This window comes from Balearica regulorum, chromosome 3 (assembly GCF_011004875.1).
Source record: "Balearica regulorum gibbericeps isolate bBalReg1 chromosome 3, bBalReg1.pri, whole genome shotgun sequence".
In the NCBI taxonomy this organism is placed as follows: Eukaryota; Metazoa; Chordata; class Aves; order Gruiformes; family Gruidae; genus Balearica; species Balearica regulorum.
This window is the reverse complement of record NC_046186.1, coordinates 98966812-98991559: the sequence shown is the minus strand read 5'-3', so window position 1 is coordinate 98991559 and position 24748 is coordinate 98966812.

Below are 24748 nucleotides of genomic sequence, written 5' to 3'. Positions count from 1 at the left end.
TTTCACAGTCATCGCAAAGGTTTAAGAGGTGATGTTAGTTTTGTAAACATCTACTGCTTTATGTATAACTTATTTTGCCTCATGCCCTGCCATAAAAGAAAGATACATGCGGTGTTACTTCCAAAGGAAGAAATATTTTTCCCTTATCTTCCCAGGCCTGTAAAAGTAGCCCCAGAGATATTTTAAAGAAGATTATAGCATGTCCTACTGCAGACTTCAAATGCAGTTAACAGATGGCATGCTATCTGTTACCGTGGAATTGGCTGTATGTGCTATACGATTTGAGCTTCATGCAAGTGGATCACTTTCACGGACAGAGTAGGTAGTAAAGGGTAGCTCTGTGAATATACTCAGAGAACTGGAATAACTTACTAGAGGTGTAAGAGAAAGAAGCACATCAAAGCAAAATCACACCTGGTGTTTTTTCACTATGGCAAATAGGAGACATTAAGAGGCAAAAATGAAAGCCTCATTAGTAGGCTTCCTCTGCACCCTCAATATTTCCTGACCAAAGTTGAAGATGATGTAAATTTTTCTTTTGGTACTCAAAGCAGAAAATGGGGGAGGGTGATAAATCCTGTTTAGTTCATTACCACAAACTGCTAATGATGGGGATTTACAAAAGGATATCAATCAGATATTCACTTCAAGCCAGAAAAAAAACAGAGTTGAGTTAGTAGTGCACACTAAATAGCCCTTTTTGAGTACCTTGCTGCTCAGTATCCAGGAAGTTTTATTTAAGTATTTAAATGTTGCTCAATAGGATTCACCCTACAGCCTGAGCAATGACCTGCCAGGAATGATGGAAAGAATTTTGGCACCAAAAAAAGGAAGTAAGGAAATCTAAAATAATGGAATGAAGTGGATCTTTAATAAGCACAGACTTTTATTCTCAGGCTGTTCTAAGAAGGATTTAAGGGTTAATTGGAACTAGCTATCGCTCTGTTGTACACCAAGAACAGTCAGAAGGACAGTTCTTGCTTTCTTATCAATGCAACTTGAAATTTCAGCTATCATTTGTACGCTTGGTTGTTTATAAACATTGTGAAAATACCCCTCGCATCCTCCTCCCCCTCCTGAGCCAGCATGCCTGATATGGTCTTTATAGCCCAAATGCCTCGACTGAATCCCGGGCAATCTGAAACCAACCGAAAATCTTACGTTGCTTGCAGGGGGATTTGGATCAGGCCCAGCAACAAGAACATTGCAAATTAGGAATGATGTGGAAAAGTGGGTGTCATGGCAGAAATATGTGCGTGGGCGCTTGTGTAAAACCTGTGTACAATATGCTTGTGCTGTGCTTTTCCAACTATTATTTCTTTTTAGCCGCTTATATAAAAATAATGCAATTAGAACCTTTAATATGAATTTGATTCCTATTTTCATAAAAAAGTAAACAGGGACAATCTGTATGAAGATATTTTTCTCTTATTCTGCAAAAGCAGACGGAATTTGAAGGCAAGGGAGCAATTTGATTGAAGTACTCTTGAGACCCCCACAGGAATATAATCTTCCTCTGGAGAAAAAAAACCTAAAGTGCAGAACTGAGCTGTACCATTTGAAAAGGATTCGTACTGAATTGTTCAGTGCATGCCATATGTAATTAGTGCACACTGGCTGAGTGATTATTTACACAATAAATCAAGATTTGGCCAAACAAATCCTTCTTCGTGTTGCCAATATACTTTGCTGGCTGCATTTTTCCGGCTTCATCCTAAAATCCCCCTCCCCTGTGCCTCCTGTTTTCTTTTTTCCTGCAAGGACTTCCAAATGCCTCCGTGTGTGCTGACAGCACCAGGCTTTCATTACCGGGAGACTCGCTGTCGAGACAATGAAACTATGCAGGGCAGGATGGCGTTGTCACTATCTTCTTCAGAGTCTGCCTTCGATATGGGAAAAGTTCTCTAAAACAGCTTCTACCCTGGCTTCCCTCAGGTTGTTGTGACCTTTTGTTTTTGTGCAACTGGAGCTTCATTAGTTTGTTGCCGCATGCACAATTTCCAACGGCTGCTTTGAAGACATGTTAATTATAGTAATAATTTCCAACTCATTTACTAGTCATTGCCTATTTTCTTGCAGGGCAAAAGTGGAAATAAGATCTTGCCCAAACCACTCCTCATTGAACAGTAATGCCTTAAGTCAAATCTCTATCTGGAAATTTTTTTCTCCAGTAAATTTTGCCACAAGCCATCATTTTTCCAAGGTCTGTGCAAGTAACTGCATAATGCAAACACTAATACTCTAGATCATTTCACACGTTAGTAATAGGGGAAGCATTTAGCCATCAGAGGAAGAAAAAAAAATCTATTAGATAGAACACTTCATTTACTGAAAGCTAAATAAGCTGTTATTCTGTGCAAGTTTGCAGTTACAGTGCTTTTCCTTTAAGCTTGTGAACAAGCCTTTGGGCTGCACTGCTTATTTGATCATCATAACCATCAGTAGCTTCACTGTAGAAACTCCAACAAGAACTCCCTGTTTTGGGGCTTGATTCTGCGAGGAACTGAGTACCACCTGGAAAGTATTTTATGTCCACAGTTTCTGGCAAAGGCAGTTCCAACTGGTCTCGGACTTTGGCCAGGATTTATCAAGAGAAATATAGGTATCTTTTCAGAAGGAGCCAAAGAGAGTCATGTGTGAACATAATTGGTAAATGCACACTGCTGTCCATTTGCACATGCAAATTTGCTAATGGAAATACAGACTTGCATGCATATTCATTATTTTATGGGCTCAGTCTTGGTACCTGCTTGAATTTAGCCCTCAGCATTATTAGTTTCCCTGAATGTATTTTGACTAAATGCAATCAGGACATCTGAATTCTGGTTCAGCTTTGGTGTTGCATTTCATGAAGAATGCTCATTGAAGCTTGTTTGAATCCTACTCAGTTGTGCAGTGCACAGGAGAAATCCCCTTCTCCCAGCTGATCTACGGGAAAGAAAAGTAAGCATACGTCATCAGCCATTTCCTCTCGCTGTTATACGTGTCTGCAAATGAAAAGTCCAGCTATGTATTTCCTGTGGCCACCCTTTTTGCAGATGATTGGCGTCTCAAGTCGCAGAACTGCTGACCTTCAGTGTTAGCTGCTGGTGTGCAGTGATTTACTTGAAAAGTCAAATGCAGCAGTGTACCAGCTATTGAGTCGTTTTGTTCATATTTCGTGCTCGCTTTGTTTCCTGCACTCGGTGGAATGGGAACAGTCGTGCTGATGATACGGTAGCAAGTTAATCGTATGGTGGTATTCAGAGCTTTACCACCAAAGGTGACCACATCGGGAGTGATTCTAATGGGGGCAAGCCTGTTGCTGGGAGCTGGGGAGATTCCCCCTTCAGCTAGGATGATGCTACAGTGTTTTTGTGTTGGGTACTTGGGTAATTTCAGTTTGAGAAAGGTCGTCGTGTTTAATAAGCGCAAGTAGTCTGAATATTGGCAGAGGGAGAGGAGCTATGGCTTTGGAGTGCCTCCAGCAGGAGCCCACTGCAGCCATGACTTTGACACTGTGCAAGCCCTGCACTTAGAAGAGTACAAAGTTTATTTAGGCACTCTCTCAAACGAAAGGGAAATGCTCAGTGAGGCAGATCGTATATTACATATTTCAGCGACGCCTCATTCGTTACAGATCTAGTAACGTAGCAAATGGTACAGCTTTCTTTAGAAATGGAGGTTATTTTAGTAATTTTTAAAAAATAATTTCTTTCCACTAATACACAAATGAATCCCCAACATTTCAGAGTTTTATTCTGGAGAAACATCCATAAGTCTGATTACGTATCTGAATGCTTTTTAAAAAAAAAATAAAAATATTAAAAGCATGATTCACATTAAATAAAGAAATCTCTAACACTTCCTAGTTCAACCATGCCAGAAGTTTTTTCAAATACTGTAATCTTTTTCAAGATTTAGAAGTTTCTACTTTTTGGTCATGAGGAAGGGCTGCAGAGGGCTTTACTGTCAGTTACTGAAAGCCAGCATTGATTTTTATCTAGAATTTTAGAAGAGGATTATAACCATTTGTTTTTTTTTATTTGAATGGTGGGTTAGTGTTATTTGTGAGCAGAGGGACAAACATGCATGAAAGACAACTTTTAAAAGGATAATCTCATCTCAAGTAAAAATCGTTTTGAATTTTCTGATTTTATAAAGATTATAAGTTTTTATAAAATTGTTAATTGTACCATAGCAAATTTCTTGTCATTTCAAGTACGTTTTTATATTTGGTTTCTTTCTGTGTGGCTATCCGCTCATTTTTCGAACCTGAAAGCCCGGAGGGAATCCAGATCTTCCTTTTCCGTATCTTTAACAGTGAGTTAACATTAGCCCAGAGCAAGCGGTGGCACAGCTGGACCACAGTGGGCGCGGGGTGAAGATTGCTCTTCATGAGCTGCAGGTCAGAGTTGCCCAGACCCAACTTCTGTGGCTGATACTGGCGACGTTTGCTCAGGCACAGACCGCTGCGCAAAGTGACGCCGCTACGGGCACATCCCTGCAGAGGTGGCAGAGACGTTTTTTGAAGAGTGGAAGGAGGATGTTTGCGAGAGTGGGAGAGGAGGTTGTGTTTGTGCACGGGTGGCTCGGAGCCCACCATCTCCGTGGCTATGTGGCTGCACAGGAGAGTGAACATAAACGCACTACCTAGTTTCTGTCAGACCAGTTCTAAAAACCTGTTATTTCAAATTCTAGGGGTGTGTGTGTGTATATATATATATATTGTAGGGGGTTGATGGGGGAGGTTATTTATCTAGCATAACTCCATGAGAATATGTTTGTGGATCTGATCCAAGGCAGGTATATGAATACGCTCCTTTCTTCGTTATCAGAAAATAGTTTTCAGTGTTTTCTTTGATTGTAATTCGCACATGTTAATTCACATTCTAAGTGTGTAGTCATTTGGATTCCTGAGGCAGTATGCTGTCAATTGCTTTATAGTGTTGTCCCTCGAGAACCCCAGAAGGGGTGCTTGTTGCCTGATTTCTCCAAAGAACGGAGATGCAAGTAAGGACAGAATATTAAATTAATCTTTCTTTTCTTTTCCTGTGTAAAAAAGACGAGTTCCTTATTTTCCCTCCGTATAGAGAATTTCATTGCTGTCTTGGAAAACCATGGTCTGTGTAGATGATAAAACTGTCTGTAATCACATAAGTTCCCACCTGTAGTAAAATTCTGGCACAGCTGTGCCAAGCTGTACAATTTGACAAGATACTGATTTTGGTTTGCCACATAGCTAAAAAAAGAAACCAGGTGAAACAACTGAATGCTGACATTTGAGTAGGAGTAATAAATCAGACTGGTGGGTGGGGGAAAGGAATGTTCCCGTCTTCAGAAGGAAGCCTGCTTTTTTCCATGTGAAAATGAAATGTGTTTGCAAAGGGTGGCTCATTGACACCCTGTATCAGTACGTATAAAAGACTAAACAAAAAGAATATAATAACTGCCTGTTAGATAAGCTCAGTAGTTTACCAGCATCATAAATACCAAATTCATTAGAAGCACAACTTGGAAATATTTAAAACAATAATAATCTTTTTTTTCTCTGTTGTGGCAGTAACGTCTACACTTGTGTTCCTGTCACAGCTATCTTTTAGTATCTACGTCAGTAAGAGCTTTCATTGAAAATTGAATTGATCAGTAGTCTCAGAAATAATCATTAACTGGGAGATATCCCTAGGTCAAGATTAATTTCATCTATGTTTGTTTCTGGCATGACAGGAAGCACGATCAGTGCGGTGAGATCTTGTCTCTGGAGGAAACTTGCACGGGGTCTATTGAGGAGCGAGGATCAAAAAGCCGTAGCAATTTTGAAATGGCCAGCATACCATAAACTTTTCAGAGTGGCTAATAAGTCAATTTGCTTTGTATCACACATGATCTGTTGCTTCGGAAAGATTTTGTTAGGTTTCTGTTTGTGTCCCACCCTGCTGTTTACCTGTGAGGTCTTTGCTCAGTTCTTTGTTATTGGGCTAAGGATTACTCCTGTAAACCTGTAATGATTCTCCAGTTTGTCCTTGGGGCAGTAATTCTGTCATGGTCAGAGGGAAGGGGAGTTAGACACATGTTTTTCCTCAGCAGATGAATTCTTTGTTGGGCCTACGTAGTGCGTACAGATGGTACCTCTTGCTGTTTTCCTCTCGTAATTCCTCCCTCTCATGCGCCAGGAGCTACAGTTAGGGATGAACACTTTCCATCACGTGGTGTACTAAGTGCAATCTTAAAATTTTAGGCTCTTAGCTTGAATATCCAAAACAAAACTTATGTGTCTATATGAGTGAATAAGAAGTTCTCTTTCAAAGGACAATCATGGAAAAAAATAATATAGCAACAATAAAAAAATACTTTCTGATGCATAGCAGAATATTTGAACTCAGATATGATATTTCTTGAAATCACTGATAGCCTGATTGAAGTTTTGTTCACATTTCAAATGATGGGTTATTAAAGTATGTCCACTGTGTGTTGAGTTTACCAACCTTTTGTCTAATTTTGGCACTCTTACCCACAGCTGAGTTATCCAAGTGACATATATAACGTCTCACTTCCAAACTGGGTTTCTATGGTTTTGTATATGAATAATGAAGCATCTTCATTTATGTTATGCAACAATGCCTGTGAAATTTATTTGTCACTGTTAATTTGTTGGATTCACATGAGCACTCCTGTGCTAGCTGACCCAATGCTGCTCAGTTGCTGGCTCACAGGAGGATTCTCAGCTCACCGCTTCTCTCATGAAGGAATTGTTGCCATTGAATCTGTATGATGGAAGATAACAGAGCTGGAAATATACCTCCTGCCCTGCCTGGAATGATCGGTCCCTTTCAGTTGTGACATTTCAAGGACTGAAATGAATCATGATAATATTAAGTCATCGCTATTTTTGCTCAGAGTTGAATGTATGTAAGACTTCAGTGAGTAGATGGACTATATATATGTATGTAAAAAAAACTTGGGGAAGAGTCAGGTGGCAAAGGGGTTTGAAGATTATTTGAAAGCATGGCTGAATGCCACTGGCTAGAATTGCAGTCTGATGTTACATCCACCTGGTGCTCCACGGGACTCCTGAAGTTAAAATTTAGACTATTTCCCTCCATGTTTCAGTGTTGTGTGCACTGCAGTTGATAGACTGATGACAATATATAATGTGATATTTAAAAATTAATTTCAATGAGTTATGTGGGTCTGTAGATTATAATACTATCATTACAGAGATGATAGGAAAAGGAAATAATACAGAAAGGGAAAGTGAAAAGGCCTGTTTTACAGAAGGCCACCAATCTGGTCTCTCAGAAATAAAATATGAATATTAGCAATATTTGCAGTACAATAATACTCTTCTCGGATAAGTAACAGAGGAGATGCTATAGTGTTACCACTGTATTGAAAGCGGTTTCAATGGCACTCATTATTTGGTACTAATGAGTGTAGATCCTCTGAGTTAGTCTGCTTCACCAGATATTCACCTAAAAGAAGATCGGGAAAATCTGCTCACAGGACTCCCCAAACCTCTTCTGGGTCTTGGTTCTGATACTGGTCTAGATCTGCTAGACACTTGGAATTTTTTAATGTGCACAGAAAGCCATAACAAAAGATGGTGATTGATATCTTTTGTTCCATAACAAGATGATCTTCTGAGTATTTTAAAGAGTGTCATTATACAGCACCTTCTTCAAAAATCTATTAAAAGAGCACTGTAATTTGGTAATGCCTAAGTTAACGTAATGTACAGGTGACACAGAAATAATTGATAATAAAGATACTTTATAATAGTATATCTTCACTTGCTTATAATGTTGCCAAATTTTACTGATTTAAGTTAATATTTTGTACGTGGGATATCCGTCTCAGCCTACGTTATTTTGGAAAATGTTCAGCAAGAATGGTGCAGCCATTGCTAAGAAAGCATCAAGAGGGGTTAGTTTTCTTAGGTTTAAAGACATGCAGCTAAAGTATTGAAAAATTCTAGTAACTTCATGCTTTTAGGGGGTGAAGGGCGGTCAGAATTTGGTAGTAATTAATATCTTTTGTCATTCTTGTGAGAAAGCTATTGAGATTTGTTCAAATTATAAACCTTTCAAAATCTCACATGTGTACATAGCCTGTTGAGATTTGATAGAATTTGGCAGCTTCATTATCTGCAGGATCCATTCACATTAAGCATATTCCGGCCCCATATTTCTTCAGTCTGCTAACTGGACTATGTATCTGCCTTATGGCCATAATTTGTATTCTAGTCCAGGGCTGTAAGGGGCAATCAGGGTTTTCCACTCATTTTTCTTCATCCCTAGCTGCTCAGATTGACTGTAACGCAAGTCACAAAAGATAAAAGCAGACATTTTGCTTTGAATGGAAAGCCAGTGTTATGCTCCAGTTAAAGACCCATATCATAGTACCAATTGTATAGCAGATTTTACATTGTTGTGTCCTAACTTGATTGGGCATATTTATTAGCATAGTTGCTGAACATGAAGCTGAATTCCAGCCTAGATTACGCTTGTTTACTCCTGAAATTTACATATAAACCCCACCTGTGCATATAGGTTTTCCACACAGTTATTTGCATGCACAAATATGTGTTGCTTAATGGTATTTTGACTTATTGCAGCCCTTGGACAACCATGTTAAAGGTTCATTACTGAAGTTTGTGGTAATTGTTCCATCTAGAAGTCTGAAATCATAGGTAAGAGCATGCCTGGAGTATTGAAGGATAAAACTTCTTTCTGAGGTTTAAATAGTTTATATAGAGCAGTCTGGCAGTACTACATAGTTTCTACCCCAACTCTTCTCCAAGTCCCATCAAAGCCTGGGAACTGGGAAAATGTTTTACTATTTATCTACTACTGATTTCTGTGTATTTTCCAACACACAATGCAGTTTTCATTTTAATTGAAGGAGGAATAGTGGGGAGGAATAGAAGATAACTTTTTCCTGATATGCACATGAGGATAAAGGACAAATAGAAAGCTGCAGAAATTCTAAAGACAGAAATTAATTATCCTACTTTCTGTAACTTTTCTGCAGCATGCTGTTCAGCAAGCTTCATGTAACAGCACTCCTCATCACAATGTTGGCTCCATCGTGGCAGCAGACGTTTTTCTCCTTTGAAAAAAGTTTTAAGCAGATTCTAAATTTCAGCTGAATACACAACTCTAACAAAAAAAGAAAAAAAAATCCTTTTGTTTTCTTTATTAATGGCCAGCCATTAGTGATTCTGAAAATAGAATGCATTTCGAAAGTAGTTTAAGAGCTGCTTTCATCAATCTTTATTATTTATTGGTTGACTCAGTTGACAGATCTGAGCTACTTTATAGTTGGAGGTGTGGCTGATGGCTTGCGTGCCCTTCTTGACCTTGTCAAGGGCAAATGTAGTTTAAAGTTGTTTATAAACTATAAATTTCATGGTAAAGAATGATGTGAAAATAAATCCAGTGTACTTAAATGATTAAAAATACATTGTTTAAACAGGATACTGCAGTAAGGAAGTCGCTGAGGAGTGTGATTCTGCTCCTCAGACTACTCCGAATGGCACATCTACTACAAGCTGATCATTAAAGAAGATTTCTGTTATCACACTTGGTGAGAATGGCAATAATTTTGTGGGTCTTAGTTGCACGTAGCAATGAAACTACTATGAGATGTTGATGTTTACAATTTTAAAGAAATGAGGTAAAGGCAACTTCCATTAATATTTCAAGAAAACCATTCAAATGATCGGAAGAGAGTGCTCTGTTCCTGACATCCTGAGGTTTGAGAGGCATATGGCTTCTCCTATTAAAGAGCAGGCTGCGATAGCTTGGACGCTCAAATTCAAATTGTTGTCTATGGCTGTTAGTAATTTGCCCTTTAATTATATTGATTCCAAGACCTGCCTTGTCTCTAGACAAGTTTGTTCCTTCTACAATACCAGACATACATCTCCACAATTTATACATACAGTATTTTAATGTAATCAGTGCATAAAGGGTATGTTACTGATTGCTACACCATGCATAACTTAAACAAGGCGGGACAATGAATACAGAAAAAAAACAGGGTTAGAGTATTTGGGAAAACTATTTGAAATGTTTTTTCGAAGCAAAGACTAGCAATCTCAAGATTTGCAGCTCTAAGAAAAACAGGCTTTATACAATACTAAATGGACTTGTCATGGCATGTGGATGAATCTGCTAGATTATTCTATTCACAGTTCACAAGAGTATACAAATTACTGTGAAGATATTAGAAAGTTTTGATCCTAGAGAGCTTAAACTGATTGCAAAATGGTATAAAATTGTACAGTTTCGGCACTTGAAAAGTACCACGATAAAGTGGTGAAAAAATTGCATATTTGGTGGTGTGATAAAATAGAAACCAAAAGGATTACCTGCTCACATCAGTTTTGTAAGCTCACCTTTCATCTAAACATAATAGGGAATTTGCTTCTCTAATTCCTGCATGAGGTCGTAAGTCCTCCCCTTGTCTATGACTTCCTAAGATTGTTTTGAATGGCATATTGTAATCCTGTCTCAATCCCTCCCCTCTCTGCCCCACTGCCAGTTCAGCCATTAGGTTTTACTAAATGTAGAGAAAACCCCACGAAATTATGGCACTGTGGAGACTGACGGAAATTCAATGCCCCACTAATTTATTTATTTAATTACAAAGGTTGAACTAAATGGCAGACTTCTACGTAGTTCCTAGTTCACAGCTTAAATTCCTTTGCATATTTAGATTATTGTTCTGGTACACAGATCTTTGTTTACAAAATTAGGATGTGAGTCTGCCTTTCCTCGGAGGTGTGAAGAGTTTGGATCTAGACTTTATATTGAGTCCTACCCCTATTTTTGTCTCTGAATGAATTTACAGAGGGTATCTCAAAGACAAAATTTCAGAGATTCTTAAAACAAGGTATATTAGACATCTCTCTCTGATGCGGTTCTAGACATGCTTCCCTCTAGCATGTAGAGGTAACAATACTAATCAAGCTTTGGGCTACTTTTGCTCTGTAAATATAAACTTTAAAAGGGTCCTGTGAGAGCTGATCTGGCCATGCACAGAAGGTTTTTCCAAAATGGGAGAGCAGGACCACTTCTAATTCCCCATGAGCAATGCTTTTCATGCAGTGTTTTCAACTGAAGTGCAATAAGACAGGGCTGGTATGTGAAAATGCAAAATTAACTGGACACTAAGTGGACACTAAGTAGGGACTGCACTGGAACTCCTTTAAGCCAACCACATGAGCAGTTCCTCCTTTCTTTGTGGAGGTGTCAGGAGATGAGCTGTGAATTCTGCTGCTTCTCCTGTAGTGGGTGGTGAATTTGTGAACCGTAACAGATGATGAACAGATATTTGGCACGTCGTACTGGATACATATGTAAGAAATTTTGATTATATGCCTAAGACTTCATTTTTAGTTGCAATGGGTGTGAAAGTAACCACGAGTGAAGGTGACTAGAAATAGAAATATATTCACATCACATTAGTACTACAGGTAATTTCTTTATAAAAGAAATTCTCCATTATGACTCAGGATACAAAGTGAAAAATACAGAGATTTCTGAGGAAAGACAAATTTATCATAATCAAGTGGGGTGGGGTTTGTTGTAGTTTGGGGTGTGTGTGTGGGGGGGTTGTTGGGTTTTTATTCCCCCCAATTTGTGAGGAAAACACCTACCATTGTTTCCTTCTGTTCTTGTAGGCAGCTGAAAAATCTTTTCCTTTCTGGATAGTCAGGGAGCTATTGTTATGATTTTCCCCACGAAAATTAAAGTTACTAGTTTCTATAGAAAAAGAACATCAATTTTGCTAAAGAGCTTCCTTTGTAAGCATAATTTCTGAGCAGAATGTCCCTACTGGTTTTTAAGCATGATTAACGTCACTGCAAAATTGGAAGCCAATATGCAATAAACAAAAGATGAGGCAAAGCACAGTGACACCCTCACAGGTTAAATCGGACTTAACACAAAAGGAGTCATCAAGAAACAGGAAGGAGAAACTTCTCTCTTGTGCAGAGTAGCTTTATTTAGGTGTTACCAGCTTTGCTTATTAGCCTGTCAGAATCCAAATTGTCTTCAGTAAGGCAATAATAACAATTAGGATGACAAAGGGAGAGCAATATATGGATTCTGTCACTGGAATTTAGTGCAATTCCACACAAGGGGCATGAAAAGGAGTGACAAGGGATGGAGAAAAAATATGGAAAGCTATAAAGTAAGAGGTCACAGAATGCTAATTTCTTTGTAGGAAGATTGGGAAAAAAATTCTGGTTCCCTATGCTTCATTTGAAAATTAACATTTTAGTATAAAACTGTTTATGCTCCAGGTCTTAGCTGGCTGCTATGCACTGTTTGAAATCAAGCTGCTTCTATAATTAGTATGCTCTTATCTAGCTTATGTGGCAGTTTGGTGTCTAGTTTAGGTGTTTTGTTCAATTTATGAACTAAAACTTAGGGTAGAGAACCACAGGCAGGCCCATGCCAAAAACCACACTTCAGACCAAATTTAAATTTAAAGAAAAGTTTTCTGACTGTCTCGACTTAGCATTTTGAGCTACTTTCAGCCAAACCAGAACTATATGATCAAGCACTACAGTCTTTTATAATATATGGTGGGCTTCAGACTATGTATCCACACTAGAATTTTGCAGCTTGGTCATTTTTTGAAGCCAAGTTATGATTTTGCTTTCCATTCCAAATAGTATCACAGTCCAAAAGCGGTCCATTGACTCTTGCAGATGCCACAACCCATTCATGGTGAGTGAGGACATGGGAATCTGTGCCTGACATAGCAGCAGCATCTTTGCAGGTATCTGCCAGATATTACCTTAATGAAGTAAACTTTTTTCATCAAGCTGATAAGTACTGCACTTCTGAACTTTAAGGAGCAAGAGTGAATATTAAAAGTGAAAAACCCACAAGAGGATATAATTGATATCCTTATAGCTCAACTGATCCAAAACATATTTTTGCAAATACATATTCCAAGAACCACCCACACAGACACTGATCTGAGCAGACTAAGCAGCATTAAATGGTAATGCTTTTTCCTGTAGTATTTTTGATGGTTAGCAGAGTTGCCAATCTATTAAAGAACAGTTCTTTTATATCCACTTCAGAATTGCCAAATATTTCTATAAATTGATGAGTGGATGATATTTTTTCTCTAAGGAAACTTTGAAAATCTTTCTAGATAGCTGTTGGTGTAGTTTTCCCTTATTCCAGTCCTATTTGATAGCTATTTGCCTAAATGTTTGTTGGTTTTGGTCACAAGAGGAATACATATCTAAAGTACTCTGGGTGTGTTACCAAGATATGCAGGATCTGTTCTTTATTTGCATCTAAAAAACAATGCTGCTATTAGGAAGGAAACCAGTAATATAAATACCAAAAAATTTAGAAGTGCTTTACGGGCTGTATATATGTACTTCTCAGGCAGGCTAAGTTTGTAGACGATGTACCTGAGGCATAGATTTTAAGTGGCTTGACCTAGATGAAACACAAACCTGTGGTTGAGTCAATACTCTTTGAAATGATGACTGCTCTAACTATAATTGAGCTCGAGCTCTTCCAGCTAAGATGTGTTTAACATAATCTGGAGTGGTCTGTGTGGCAGACTTTTTATTGCTATAGAGCAGTATATCTGGTGTAGAATTCCATGAGGAATTTGAACAGCCTCTGGCATACTGATTTTTCAATAATATTTCTGTTAGGTTGAGAAGGTGGGCCCCATCTTGGCAGATGTAGAGAAAGAGGATGGACAAACTCTAGTGCGGGTTCTTTGTTTTGCTTTGTTGCTTTTCAATTAAAAAAATAATCAGACATGATTGCGTAGACATTTTCATGAAGATGAATGCATTGAATCGTTTGAAACTTCTCAAATTTCTAATTGTCTGGCAATAGTGGGAATGATAGTGGAATACGGCGGCACCATATCCTCCAACAAAACTCTTAATTTTCTTATTAAAGATAATTAGAATATCTCTCACCATTCACAAGGGTAAGCAAATAGAAAATTCATAATTTTATCTCAACAGCATGGTATTTTAGATTGGGAGTTTACAGTGACTGCAATGGATTAGGGTTACATTCTTAATGAAAGTCTGAGTGTACTTTGCACAGCCTGTTTCTTCTTGAATAATGGCTTGTTCCGTGAGTATTCAGGTCAACAGACTCATGTCAAGTTCAGTGGGCTGTGGCTGGAGCTGCAAATTTCTCTCCAGCTACATTTCCAAATAGCGATGAATTCAAAGTTGAGTATAAAATGTGCTGTTGATATTTTCCTGCTCTTTGTATTCTTTACCAGTCATAAAATGTATATTGTACTATTTACTGGGCTACATAGTACTTAAAAGAAGAAAACTTCTGGATCCGATACAACCTCAATCTTTCCTCCATTAGCCTTACTCAGTAAATTCACTCAAATGCACTCAATTTATGTTGTTTTATAACACCACCACCCGCCCACCCACCCCCACGCCCCCGGCTCAATTCCTTCAGCCTCTCCTCACAGGGCAACTGCTCCAGCCCCATCCATCGTGGTGGTCTCCACTGAGCTTGCTCCAGTTTATCAGCATCTTTCTTGCATGGGGGGGCCCACAACTGGGCACAGTGATGTGATGTCATATAACGACACTCAACGTTTGCTCACTCCTCCCTTTGATCATCTGCCAGAGCAATTTCAACCATTGTCCCATGTGTCCCAGTCCCAGCTACCACAGTGGCATTGACCAGAACCAGGATGCTATGGTCATACGTACAGATCCAAACACAATCTATTTTTATGATAGGTAAAAACTGATGACTCTGATTTTCCACAAGAAGCCTTGTGTTTGGAGTGGTACAGTGGTACAAATTCCATGAGTTCTTTGATGTGAATGGGGTCTGTCCAAACATTCCAGCAAAACCGTTTTCAGGGGGTTTACTATACTAGATATTAAAAAACTTTTGTCGATTCTGCTTATTTTGCAGAAGAGAATTTTTTCCTATGAACTTTCTCGTTAAAAGTGTTTTCCCTTAAAAATAAAGAGGTAGAAGAGGATTAAAATACTCACTTCAAGCAGACCTCTGATACTTTGTGACCTCTAACCATAATATACAGGAAAAATGTTAGTTTTAAGTAAAAATGCTTAGAATATTATCGTAAAAAAGTACACTAAGTCCGTCAGGTATTTTAAAACTACGGCAAAATAGCCGAGGTCGTAATAAAAATTAGTTGCTACCATATGTGAAATAATTCTATAACAATCTTAATATGTGTGTCTGTGCATTACCATTGTTTCAGTCTCACTGGATGGAAACATCTACTTTGGATTCTAATTACGGGTGTTTACACACGCATGCTGAAACAGAATAGGCCCCCTTTGGTGCTGTGAGACAGGGTGTCTTGACAGCTTCAAGATCAGCCTGGTATGCGAGCAAAATTATTGAAAATTCCTGTGGTCTAGAGGCCGTACAAGTAGTCCAAAGGCCATGCTGAAACTGGAATTACAGCAGAGGAAAATTTCAATGAAGATGCAATTTAAACGAAATTGAGTTGAGTTCTATCAGTAGTAAAAATAAAAGAGCTGAAAGGGTGGAGGGATCTTGAAGAATGAGTCATTAATTCTGAGCTGGATGTTGCATAATAAAGACTTAGTTTTACAAATAAACTAGAGCTGGTTGCTAAAGACAATATAGATTATAAGAGAAGTAGAGGTAATTATTCCTAATAATAGTCAGTGGTAATGTTAATCCCAGGTAATCAGTGAATGTATCAGTCTCCCCAGATCCTGGAACTGAATTCAGACCTATAGGGGTTTCTAAAAAAACCCAAACAAAACCCCATCCCCACTCCCAAACCCCTCAAAACAGGGAGGGGGGAAAAGTGGTTTCTTTTCATTTCACTGCTTTTTGAGACTTTGGAAGACAGTGTTACCTTTTTATCCGGGAGCATAGGGCCTTTCTCCCTTGTGAAATTCCCATCTAGTCTCCTAATTACATTTAGGTAAAATGAAAAAATATTTGAGATACATTAAAAAAAAATTAAATCAAGAATTAACAGCAACAACAGAGCACCAGTTTTCTGTTACTTTTCAAGCTACTATTGATTTAGGGTAAGCATTCTGCAAAATTTTATGACCTACATCTTTGAAAACAAGTGGGTTTTGGTGTCATATTGTAGTGAGGCTTGGAACTTCACAGAGTTGTAAGTACTGCTGTCCTTCTGTTGTCATCTCTTTGTGCTAGCTATTTTATGTCAAGGGGCTACATCTTTCTGGTTTGTGTTTTAAATTGGTAGTATTCTGAAGATAATTTCATTATTTGTTGGGATTACATCACAGATATTATGTTGGTAAACATTTTTTCTTGTTTTGGTAAACTATTTTTTCTCATTTAGGGAGCAATAAGCAAAATTCTGCATAAAGGAAAAAGCAAAGGCAGAGGCAAAACTACAAATATATTTTTTAATGGTAGATATATATTCCATATTTTGTATGGCATGTGAGGCAAACCATTTAGGAAAAAACTCTCCTTGGGCAGTCTTTGGATACGTTTTGAGTATTGAAGTATTCATTTATTGTCTACATTTTTATTGGCACACCCGTTTTATTGTTCATATTCAATAGTAATAAACTGTTTTCAATTCAATAGTAATATTTGCATATGCTATACAGTAATATGCTTACTCATTTTCAATAACATTTCTATAGTTTTATGGCCTATGTTAAGTAAATTAAAATCTCTCACACTTCTGTGTAATGAATACGAGGATATACTGTGTGTTGTTGGGATTTAATTAAGACGTCAGGCTTCCTGAAAATGAAACATCCCAGACAATGAAATAGTTCCCAAGAGAATAATCTCATATTTTATCCTTTGTATGAAAAAAAAGCCCAAATACCCAAGCAGCAGCAAAAAGTTGAAAATCATAACGAAAAAAAGTTTACTAGATTTGAAAATGATTCAACATTGGCAGCTTTGGCAGGATTTTCAGCGGGACAATGAAAAGCTTCCCATGCGACCATAAAATAATCCCGGGAAACTCTTTTCAATTTCAGAAGTCTCTGCTATCCCAGCACATACTTTGTAGCTCCCTTCAAGGCTTCGCTGGGCACCCTCGGATGAAATCATTGCAAAGACTCTGCTGCAGGCTGGCCTCAGAAAGGCTTTTCTAAGGCGACGTGCCAGATGCGAAGGACAGCGTAAAAGCACAGTTCCTTCCCCCCGTTACTGTGATGGCAGGCCAATCAGTCACTCAAACGTCCCCACGACGAGCCCTGCGTGCCAGGCAGAGCTTTTCAAACCTACGGTCTAATTGCTCTCTACTTAAGTCTTCCACTGAAAATGAACCCGTGTCTCTGGATGCCATTTACAGCCCAGTGCAGCGGACACAAGGCTTGTATTAGTGGTTCAAAGCCTTTGGAAAATATATCACAAAATACATAGGAAGTTGTTATTTTCTAGAGTTACTACATATTCTTGCATTATCCTCTTGTTCCATGGACTTTTCCAAGTAAAAAAAAGTCAGTTTTGTAGCTGAGTAGAAAGTCTTTAATTTGGAAGGTCTGAAAGTTACTCTTGTATTTCTTAAAGGAAAAAAAAATTATTCAGACACACCAAAAAAATCTCTGAGGATGAGCTGTATTGATTCAAAATAGCTTTAAGTGTGTGAAGCTCAGAATCGTCCCCAGCCCCATTTTTACTGTATGTATATACATTAGATAGTAGTAACTTTGTAAAATTTTATATACCTGCAAAGCCAGATTACTTTCTTCCATTGCTTTACTAAATAAGGTCTGTGGTGCAAAGCCTGGAGGAGGATCGGTTTTCTGTGGTTACCTTTTTGTGAACCTTGGGGAGCCTGCAACTCTGCTAAGAGATCCCCATTGACAGAAACTCTTTACGGAGGATAAAGCTTGCCTTCATTTGCTGGTGAATAAGCAGAAATGACAGTATAGGTCAGACCCTGCCGAATTTTGATATGTAACAGCTTGGCATTTTAGTCAGATGCAGTTAAATTTTAAGTTTGCAGATAAAATGCAGTTGCTGCTGAGTAATGTAAGAGCAAAAGAAGAGTCCTAAACATCCTAAGTTTCCCTCATTTCACCCCCTCTCCTTCCCCACCCCCTCCAATTAATCTTTCTTTCTTTGCTCGAAGGACTCCGTGCTGGAGTCAAGAGAGTTTGCCCGCTTACCCAGGAGCCCAGCATTACGCATAGTTTTTCAGGCTCTCTGGGTGGGGCTTTAAACTTCTGTTATTTAAATTATGTAGGGGGAAAAAAATCTCTGATTAATCAGACATGACCTGTTTTATTGCTCTGTACAGCTGTAAAGGAATTGTACCAGAAAGCTAAAATAATTGAAAAGACCTGCTTTTTACTAATTCAGTGCAATAAAACAAATTTCACAGGCAAGGGTAGAGTGGGAGTATCTCTAAAACTGACAGATGACAAACTGATGGGTCAGATCCTATGTTCGTTATTGGGCAAAACCTGCCAATAAAATCAAAATTGGTTTTCTCGGAGTAGTTGATGTTCAGGATGCTACCTGGTATTTTAACCATTGTAAATCTGCACTGCATGCACGTTTCATATTTTTTTAATAAATACTGCCCAAAACTAACATGTTTGTATTTAGGATTTGGATTGAAGTCAAATTTGGAATATGTCAGAATATAAGTTTTTACATTGGCCCATCGTTTATTTTTACAGTTCCCAAGGTACAGTTCAGATTTTTCAGAGGCTGGAGAGGGAGAAAAAAGAAAATCACTATTAAGGATGATTAATAGCAAATGTTTATAATGTTAGAACAGTTACAGAGTTAGAATATTGCCACTTGTAAAAACATTTTAAAGTGGAAAACATTTTACATCATTAGAAAAATATGTTAAATACAGCTTTGAAGTGTCTTGCTTTAAAATAATTTCAGTAGAAGTCACCAATATGACTGATGGGGTTTAGAAAGAAAGGATTCAAGTTCACCAATGCCTGAAAGATCTTTGAAATGGACGTTACACACTGATTCTCAAAGAACATGACACTGATGCTTATCATTTAACTTATGATGTAATGAATAATATTGAAACACGTTATAATTATATAGATAGCTAGGATTCCACAAAAACTAGTAAGCAAAAATGTATATTTATAAATGCTAATTTCTCCAAGAGAAGTTAGAGCAGGGATCTTTTGGATTTAGTTTAAGGGTCTCGAGTTTATCGTATGCTTCAAATCAAAACAAAATCAGGAGCCAAGTTCAAGTAGCCACGTGGTGCTTTTTTTTTGTCTTGAGTATAAATCGTGTTTGTGAAATTAAGTTGTTAGGTGGAAAAGACACTGTGGCTGCAGGAAAATCCTTGTAGCCTTCAATACAACAAATAATTTCTAAGAGAAAATACTTTTGCAATGTTGTCAAATACCATCCAAATGTAAAGATTTTGTTATACAAAGTATATTACTCTTTATCTGCAATCTTATGCTTGTGGTTTAAAAGGAGCATGGCAAAGTAAGAAAAAGGATAATATCACTGAGAGTTTGAAATCTGTGAAATAAGATGAAATAAAAATAAAACGTTAGGCTTAAATATTTCAACGGTATATTCTTATAGAATCATTTAGGCTGGACGAGAGCCTTAAGATCCTTGAGTCCAGCTGGTGGTTGGTTAATCGGGTAGCACCTCACACAGACTAAGCTGCCTGAAATAGCCATTGAGGTACTATTAGTAGTACCTGCAGCTTTAGTGGCTGTGAAAGAGAAGGCCACCTCTGTTTTTTTCACTGAATAGGGAGGAATTAATACAGGAAATTAACAGAAATGGGAAAGGCTTTTAGAACCAGGGGTTTTTTTGGTTTGGGGTTTTTTTACCCCCTGCCCAATATCTGCCTTCAGGCACTAGCTAATATTTCAAATGTAAAAAAAACCCAAACACCCACAGTTCATTGCGACATTTGTCTGGAAGTTGACTAAGTTTGTTAAAGCGTGGGAGAAAAAATAGACTTGCTGTGGGGGTTATTTTTCCTCATCAGTCCCTTGCCAAGATTAAACTGCACGGCCGAGTTTAAATGGTGCCGAGTTTGCTGCCTGGTTTCTGGTCAGCACGCTGCAGCAGTATAGCGTGGTGCAAATAGCTGCTGCGTAGAGACGGAGCTGTGTCCCGCGAAGTGTCGTGGACCGGGCGGCATCCGGCTGGATCAGTCAAGGTGGCATTTTAAGTAAAGCGAAAGGTCGTGCAGGCTGCAATGGGGAAGGCTTTCAGCAGAGCATGGCTGCTGGAGGGAGGGATGAAGTAATCCTTTAAAGCAAACAGAGTTGGTTAAATAATGCCGCGAAACTTCCAGTTCTCAACAATGGTCAGAGATCAAGCTGTGTTTGTATATACGGGGTTGAAGGTTAACCAGTAACTAAAGTCTTCCCTGATTGCCACAGGTTTACTTTTTCTCTGTCACTGATGTTTGCCAAGTGGGATTTTGTGAGATTAGAAAGAATACAGCTGGGCAAAGGGGTATATTATAGGGCTTACCCAAACAGAGTTGGAGGGGAGGACCGCACTGATACGATGCACATGGTGAGTTCAGACCACTCTGAGCGGCCTGATGGATCGTGTGACAAGCAAGGGCTGGATGCGGAAAACTTTAAGGGGAATTCTGTAGTTGAAAGACCACGCTTCCCTCTCATTTCATATTTCAAAGAAGTTGCAGCAGTACATAAGAGGACTGCAACTGAAAGAAGATACAAAGGGATTATTTTTTTTTTCTCTTTTCCCCAGTGCATTCTCTGTGCTGTTTGACAGCCTTTTTCAGAAAGCTGGTTTTGCTCTTTGCAGGCCTTAGTATTTACACCACTTGCTGAAAAGATCCCGATGGTCAAAAAGCAGTGTGAATAACTTCTCTCAGGAAACAGTAGTAATGACAATAGTAATAAGCAGCACATGATATGTAATTCCAATGGTTTTGTCTAGTAATTTTCAAAGAACTGATAGTGGAGTGAAAGATTATTTCCTTTATGGAAATTCTTTCCTTTGGCACTTTGTTCTTTCTTTCAGCCAAGCAGAAGTGGCTAATTTATCTCCAGTCTTTATGCTTCTGCTATTTCTGCAAGCTCTGATGAAAGCTTAACAAATGCTTATTGATCAGATATGTGATCTTGTTGCCATCTCATTTGGCTGTTGAACTTCTTTGCTTGTTGTTGTTTACAAGAAGAATTATTTATATTAGTCTAAATATTGCTGAGGTAGAAATTATTTCGGATACTAATAAATGGTCAGGCGGCAAAACCAAAAAAGACTACTGCGATATATAAGTCTGTTTCCTATTCCAGCATGTCTGTGCATCCAGCACCCAGTACGAGGTGACGCCAGCTGACCATTGTGCTGCAGGGATTCTCTTGTACTACAGTTGATAAGTAACAGTGAGGATTCCTGCAAAGGGGTGAACATTGGTAGTCATTTCTTGCTCAGAAGCTTCATGCTCAGCAGACACCGAAAGTAAAAACGATCTCTCGTGTCTAGCAGCAGGAATTACTACAGGTTGCCTCAGTGTGCTTAGCACGTGGCAGGATAGGCTTTAAGACAGGCTTCTGCTAAGGGGGATTACTTTGCACGGATAATACTTTTCTCAAGAATATTCCACACACATACTGACTCTCCTATTTTCACAATACAAAGTTTTGCCTTGATCTATTATATATGTTACTGGAAAATTATATATTTACTTTTTAAAGCATATCTTATAACCCTGAATAAATTAAGTCGTCTAAGCATGTCTGCATTGTAAATGTGTTAAAGGCTGAGAAATAAAACAGAAGGCAACAACAGAAGTTCGAAATCTAAACTGAATTCCTGAAGAATGATTATTTCTTTCAAATGTTGTATAACATTTCTAAGAATCATACTTGTCCATCTATAAACTTGCTGAATAGTACTTTACTTTGGAGTCTGAGACTAACACTTGATGTAAGTACGAGTAGCATGCAATATCTCTCAAAAGTGGCTTTAATTAAAATTCTTTTCATGGCTGGTTGATTCCTAGAATTATGAGAATCTGCTAAACAGACAGGCATTATGAATTTGATTCCTCAACCCAAACTAAACTCCCCTTACTTTTGCACCTCTTAGCTTCTGCAGATATAAAAGCTTGAATGGGACTATTTGGATAGTACAGCAAAGGATCATAACAGAGCCAGGATCTGGTACAGGGGGCTTCAGTTCTGCACTGGTAACTGAAGCGTATAACAATATCACATACTGAGTTTCATGCAAATGCTGCAAGAGTAATTTCTCCATTATAGGCTCCATTTCTGCACCACAGCTTCTAAGATGAGAATTTTTACCTTTGCATTTTACCTGAATCTGACTCTCAAGAATTTTGATGCTTTTCCTTAAATTAAAAATATTTTATTTACTCTTAAACATTTGCATTTCTGTTCACAATTAATGTAATGTAGAAAGATGTGCAATCAGCTGCTTAAATCTCTCTTTTCCCTTGTGCTTCTGTAGAAATGGAGTGAATCAGGACCTTGCAAGACTGGTATGAAAATTTCTGTCAGTTTTGGGTTTTGTATACTGCTTCCAAAGGGCAAAAGACTTGGGCACATATATCTTCTGTTTCACATGGTAAAGTCCTTAAAAAGCTGGAACTATAAGTTTTCACTTCATTCCACTTGATTACAAACCAGGAAAAAATTCAAGAGCTTCAGAACTATAAGGTCAAAGTCCACGTATTGTAACGTTTTATTTACTGACCCTCGCACAATAGAAAGAGATAAGTGATTAAGGCTTTTTTAAATTAATGGGATTAAAATGCTAATTAAATCTTTCACCCTAACAGTCTAATATATAGTCAGCAAAACAAAAGACCTATGAAAGCATTTAGTAAGTAAATATTTGTGCATGAAGGACTAAACAAAGGTAATATTAAGGCTTAGTTACAATTAGCTGTTGCTTACTGATGAAAGGTAGTAGGCTGGATTCAAAAACAGCTTTCAGAACACTCCAAAATTAGTCAGCATTGTTGAGAAGTAAATAGCTTTTCTTTAGATACTCTTGTCTTAGCAGCAAAGGAGTATTAAGGTTTCAGTGCTAACATAGTTGGGCATCTTCTCTTATTCATTAGGTAAACTTTTCTAAGGAACAGTTAAATGGTTGAGATCTTGCGACCATTAAGAAGGCTGTCACGCTTTTCTGTAGTGCATGTTTTTAAATACTTGAGCAAATGTAGCTGCAATTCTGTTGAGTGACATCTTCATAGAGCTGCCATCAAGTTAATCAGTTTATCACTCCATGTTTGTGTACTGTTGAATAAATTCTTGACTATGGGATTTTTTTATGAGCTGCTCTCCCATAGGATCTCTTCCATGGGAATAAGTCAACTCAGATCATTAATATGGGCCAAAGCTTCCAGATAAGTATTGGCTAAATACTGAGCACATTGACTAAATTACCGAAATAAAAATATACTGTCTGTGTCAGCAGATTTCACTATTAAGTTATGTTATTGTAATAATGACTTCAGTATTAGAATTATATACATGAAATTTTTGATTTTATGATTTTAGTGTTAACACTCATGGAGAAAAAAGGTCATACTTAAGCTACTGATTAACAGCACTTTGTTCAAGTTGCTTCTTTGGGTGGTCAGGGAAGTTCTGTGTAAACATAGAGTTTACCCCTAGGCTCTTACAATGGTCCCTTTATATTTTATAAAACTACTCAAGAAGACTTAAGTCTCCTCATTGTAATCTAATTTACAAAATGATCCTGTAATCCCTTAGAATGTGAACCATTTCTTTTAATGTGAACCATCTTATGAGGTAATAGAAACCTGACTGCGCTACATAAAGAGAAAGGTGGCTGGTTTCACGGTTGGTTGGGTTTTTTTAATCCTGAAGCAAGTTTAAAATGGAGTTTACAGACTCTGGCTGATTAGTAAATGGTAATAAGCACATCAGAAAAGAATTCATAGATTGTTTTGAGGGACAGTGTGTAAAATCACTGATAGGTGCTAGAAAATATTCACATAAATAATCCCATTGCTGTTAATAAAATATTTGTAGGAGTAAGGCTGCTCACTTAATGCTTTGCAGAAGTAGGTCCATGTGCCCAAGCTAGTACGGATTTCACTGACGGAACAGGCAAAGCAGGGCATCACACAAGGATCAGAGTGTGTGCAAGAGCTGCAGCAGTCCAGTGGCACAGAAAACTCTTGAATCTCTCTCCCCCGCTTTCTCATTTCTCTTGAAAATTTGGTCTGCACCAATTCAGCTACTTTCAAGTTAATCTGTTTTCATTTTTTTAATGTGTAGCAGAGAGGTGGGTCAAAATTTTGCCTATTCTTTCCCGATCTGTGGTTAGTAAAACAGTGGGTCCAGTTTTATGGAATGAGGCTCAATGCTCGAGAAACCCACAGGGCAGGTTTTGTTGATCCCACTCGCTTTCCCTGCGTGGTATAAAATGGAGTCTCACCCTTGTGAATTAACAGTGTGTTGCAATACATCTGTCCGTACAGCCCCTCAGTTGATTTTGTGCAGATGTAATTAGCAGCAGGAGCATTGTGCCGTTTACTCTGTGGAAAAATGCTGTGTGTTTGAGGTAACAAGCTGCGCTTGCATCAGGAGTGGTTCCTAGCTTTTAGATTGAAAAAGAAAACCACCTGTAGAAGAGTAAGCCTAAGTCTGAGAAACGATTTCAAATTCCTGTGTTGCTTTTGTATTTTGTGTAAAGATGTAAGTGCCCGGCGGTGTTCATGAAACGCGCTTTACAGACAGCAAAAGGCAGCTGAAGCTTTTGAGACCTCTCGGTTCACTTGGAGG